Source organism: Temnothorax longispinosus, unplaced genomic scaffold (genome assembly GCF_030848805.1).
Source record: "Temnothorax longispinosus isolate EJ_2023e unplaced genomic scaffold, Tlon_JGU_v1 HiC_scaffold_685, whole genome shotgun sequence".
NCBI lineage: Eukaryota > Metazoa > Arthropoda > Insecta > Hymenoptera > Formicidae > Temnothorax > Temnothorax longispinosus.
In genome coordinates this window covers 1-5236 of record NW_027270545.1, presented here as the reverse complement: position 1 = coordinate 5236, position 5236 = coordinate 1, and the positions used below count along the sequence as shown (strand labels likewise).

The window sequence follows — 5236 nt, the reverse complement described above, 5'->3', positions numbered from 1 at the left end:
CGTGCATTACAGTAAAATAGAGGAAACATACGACAAATAGTTTTTGTTTTAATATTTTATTAAAATCAGTGGCAATTTTTTGTAGATTTGACTTAATAATATATTGCAGCATGAATTAAATAAAAAATTAATAATTTTCATAAACTTTGTAATATAATTCTCATAAATTTTTAGAGTAAATAAAAATTCTCGTAAACTTTTTAATACATTCATAAACTTTGAATACATAAAAGAATAATAATTATCAGAAACTTTTGAATCCCATCTCATTTGAGACAACTTATCCCGCATGGTCATTTTGAAAGAAGAAGATTATATATTTATAAACTTCGTTGCAATGACGGTCAACATAAATACAGGAAAAACTATTTAAAACTATAATATTTCTTATGACTAAGGAGAAATTACAACTAGCAATTTCAAAAATTAACAGATAAAATTAACAATAAAAATAGAAGTAAAAAAAAATTAGTCACCACGTCCAATTTTTAAGAAGTGCTCGTAATTATTACGTGCAATGTTTTTGAAACAAGCTACTTCGTACACCCGACTAACACAATAGAAGCAACCTACACTATAGAGAAAAATATGCCACTTAATATATTAATATAAGATATAATTAAGTTCTGTGACAACTTACCCGTGTGACTTCTAGCCCAGGTCTCCTGCACAATAATGCATTTTAGCATATGCTATAAAAGAAAGGATTATTATTCTCCATATTTTTGTCTTCTTTTAGAAAGAAAATATGACATCTCATTGTCAACCTTTATATTGGGAGAGTTGTAGTCGATATCCCTATGTGGGCAGAGTATCCGTAAGAGAGGAGGAACATGTTGACTTCATCTATCAATTTGCAAAGAAAAGATTTGTTTCTAAAGACAATCGGAGTCTTAGCACATTTTATACTGCCCCTGACATAATTGGGCCACCCAAATTTCCAAACTATGGAGAACTATTTCATCTACCATGTTTTATTAGAGAAAGCAGTGTCGAAGTATGTGTATTTCTTAATATTATCTGTTATTTTCCTTTACAATGTGATCGCAATCTTTTGTGCTACAAGATTTTCGACTATTTGACACACTTCGAATTTTTAATATAAACGAAAAAGATCGATATCTCACTATCTCCGTGGCAAAGAAAAGACGATATTATTAAACGACATATTCATGCATTTGGATCCAATCTGAATAACGAAAATACGTATATGTATAGGTATGTAAAACTTGAATTGATAAATAAGATGTTGTTAAAGAAGATATGTTTTTGTTGAGAAAAGAGTATAATTATATTTTCTATTTTGAAGATATCGAGAGTAGTAAGTGGATAGGTATGGGGCGTCAAAACAAACCCCCTCCACCGTCCCCTCCGGCGCCAGGGGCGTGGCCAGACTGTCTGCCCACGTGACCTCGGAGCTCTCTGATTGGCTGCCGCGTGAGGGGTGGGGGAGAAATGGAGCGATTTGATTGGATACCCCATACCTACCCAGCGTTTTGATTGGATACCCCATACCTACCCAGCGTCTGATTGGCCCTCCCTCCCTTGAGGTGTCTAGTGTCTAGTGATTTTTTGGGGGGGACTGCACGTGGTGGAAAACTACGAGTCAAAAATGGCGGATTTAAATGGAGCGTTTTGATTGGATACCCCATACCTACCCAGCGTCTGATTGGCCCTCCCACCCCTGAGGCGTCTAGTGCCTAGTGTCTTTTTTGGGACTGCACGTGGTGGACGACTACGAAACAAAAATGTCGGATTCTAAATAGTAACTAAATGGCGCGTTTTGATTGGATACCCCATACCTACCCAGCGTCTGATTTGCTCTCCCGCCTAAAGTGTCCAGCGTCTTTTTGTGCCTGCACGTGGCGGACGACGCTGAAGTCACGCGGTAAAATAGCGGAAGAGCCGACCAGCGCCATTTTGGCAAGAGCACGTGGTAGACGACGCTAAGCTCGAAAAAGGATATGATGCTAAGATGCCGAAAACGGAAAGTGGAATTTTTAAGAGCGTTTTACCTCGAGGGGAGGGAGAAACAGGAACGGACAGGTTCGCTTTGTGACGTGACGCTATCCAACTTTTTTGTATCGAAGGAATTTTATGATTTATGACGGCGTTCTTTTAGGACTTGGGTCTGGTCAGAAACGACCAGGCTTGTATCGTGACGTGACGAATCCAACCTTTTTTGTAACAAAGGGTTTTTATGATTTATGACGGTGTTCTTTTTAGGACTTGAGTCTGAACAAAGAGTTTTCGAAATAAACAAATACGCTTGGTTTCTAAGATTTGCTCATGTATTACTTATTTCCTGCGGAAACGAGGTTGTAAAACAGGAACGGACAGGTACGCTTTATGACGTCATGCAACTATTCCGTTTTAAATAAAAGTTTTTATTATTGAACGCATTCGAAAAATTTACGATTTAGAAACTGACCAATCCTGAAAAAAAATAAGAGAAAAAGGAATTTGTTGCGAAGAACGTGAGGATTGAAGAAAAATAGAAAAAAGTAGAAGTTACAAAAAAATGTTTATTACTACAAATTCTTCTTCATAGAAAAAAATACAATTTAGTCGCTTATAAAGTAAAGCTGTAGATAAAATGTTTAAACAATAATGTTATAAAATTTACAATCCGCGATTCGACAAAATTATATTCTTTTATCTAAGTACATACAAAGAATTATTTATTAAATGATTTAAAAAGATAAAAAGAGCTCGAATAGATTTTTGTTGTTCCTTTATTTTTTTAGAAATATTTTTATTTAAAATTAAAAAAATTTTTAACTATTACGTTTTTCGTATAAAATTTTTAGCCGATCACTTTATTAACAAATTCTCTTAGCTTCCTATATAAACCACCTATATAACAGAATTTTTAGTTTAAACTAAAAAAATTCTAGAAAAGTCTAGACAAATCTAAAGTTTTCTAATTTTCTATCTGCGCGCGCAGACTAATTTTTCTACAACGTTACAGACGAAGTTAACGTTTTGACTAACGTTACGAAGCAAAATCATTCGAGTCCCAACGTTCGAAGCGACAAGTTTGCCAGTGAAAAAGTATAACTCTCTCATCCGACTTTTCGATTGGAGTGAGTGTGTGTCAGCCGATATTACGAAGAAATAAGAACAATGGCTAGTCACAGAGAAGACGCTAATAATTCTGAGAAGCGGATGTTCACTCGCGATATTCCTGATAAAGGGATTCCCGATAAGGGACGTGACTTCAAGGGAAGAAACGAGCAATTACATATGCTGTTATCAACAACATATGGACTCAACAGCTCCCATACGAAGAGAATTCATGTGGGTTTGCAAACAACATCCGAGGGAGTTTTCGTGCCGTTGGTCAAATTAACCGGCAACTGTGCGGACGGCGTTTATTTCGACGAGAAATCGTGGCAGCAGTTTCAAGAGAACATGGGACTCGTGAGCGAATATTTAAATGGAGAAAGCAAATTGAAGCCGAATTCTATCTCCATTAACAATATCTCCGTCAATTTTACTTCGGCCTACGGAGCAAGATCCATATTGCTGGCGTACAAGGAAAACGAGGAAGATACTTCTGCCAGGACGAATCAACGAACAGACGAGGAAAATTGTCCACCGACGAAGAAACAAAAAACATACGCTGTGGCAATTGTGATGCAGAAGCCTACATTTCTCGGGCTGAAAAATATTGCGAAATGTATCGATGCACATTTATTACATTTAAAATCAGTGGCCGATAATGTTAACAATTGCGCACATTATCTTATTAAGGAAATAGAGTTAAATCTTCCTAAAGGTTATATAGATGAGGATATTGTAAAATTGACTCTCAGAGGAAATTACTTCGACATCGAATTTATGTACAACATCAAATAACCGATTTAACTTTCCTCGATGCGTATTTTAATATAGTAATGATACAACTTTGTGTGCTGCGAACTTCCCGAATCTTTGGGAGGGGCGTATAACTTTGTATGTTTAAATTCTTTGCTCGGGTACTTTCTTGTCCCGTGTGGTGGTTCGTTTTTGTCGGATCTTTGGCTGTTCTGTCCTTTTGAGCTTGCCATAGTGGTCTTTTTTGTTGTCGAGTGTCGTTCCTTCTTCATTTTGTTTGTTGTCTTTTACTGTGGTTAGATTGTTAGTTGCTGCGGTTTCCGTTGTTGGGGCGGTTGCGTATTTTCCTGTGGATCTGGCGTCATAGCTTGTTTCTTTTTTTGGATATTCTGTCTCGGTGGCTCAGAGCGTGTTGTATTTTTCGTGGATATTTTTTTGTGGGCAGGGTGCTCTATTTGTTGTCTGCTCGGACTGGCGTCGTTGATCCCTTTGATTTCTGCCGCTGGGTAGTTCGGGTTTGTTTCTGGTTTTTTGTTTTCTCGTCTCGTTGTATGCGCGGTTTAATGTTGGTGTTGTGATGCATATGTGCCCGCTTGCTACCTCTGTTGGAATGTTTTGTGAGCCCTTTGTGTTGTGGGTGTTTTCCTTTCCTCTTCGCATGGGATCGCATACGGAGAGCTGGTCGCTCTCAACCCATTCCCCCGTTTGCCTACCGTTATATCTCCTTTACCTCGCCCTTTAGTCATTCGCTCGATTCTGGTCTTATGCCGTGTAGAGGGCTTCTGGTTTTGGGGTTTTTTTTAATTGTTTAGTCGTGCATTGTGCGAGTTTTTGCGCAAGGGGTGAATGAGATTTTATGCATTTAGAGCTCGGGTGTACTGAGACTCTGGTTCCTGGTTCAGTTGTGGAAAATGTATTCATAGGGTTGTGGGTGATCGCTCATGTTTTCTAGGAGGTTGGTGAGTGTCTTTGCAGGAGTGTGGTTTGGTGGGAGGGTTTTTTATCCTTTTTCTTGTTAATTGGGTTTTATGTTTTCTATACTCCTTATCTCGCAGATTTTTTTGGCCTCCAGGTAGCTGTGGTTGTCGTGTTTGTTGTGCTGTCCGTAGAATTGAGCGTTCTTGAGCATGAGGGCTGGTTGGTGGCGCTTTTGTGTGTTTATCGTTGCGCGAGTGAGGGTTGACTGGCGCAGTCTGGCGTATGGCGATGGTTGTGCTGTTCTTAGGGGTAGTGCTATAGGTGTTTTTTTTCCCTTTGCTGGCCGCTGTTTTTGCTCTTTCTTTCTCTCCCGAATCCTCCCTTTGTCTTCCTCCCGGCTCGGCCGTTCTCTTTAATGTGTCGTCTGTCTTGTGTTGGGGGGTTGGTTAGATTTACGGGGGTTGTTTTTGCGTTTGTTGCTTTCCTGTCTTGTTGTGTC

At 38.6% G+C, this 5236-nt stretch overlaps 1 pseudogene; it reads left to right on the top strand.

The window, feature by feature from the left end:
- Positions 1-2648: 2648 nt before the first annotated feature.
- Positions 2649-3953, top strand: LOC139824924 (uncharacterized; annotated as a pseudogene).
- The last annotated feature ends 1283 nt before the right edge of the window (positions 3954-5236 follow it).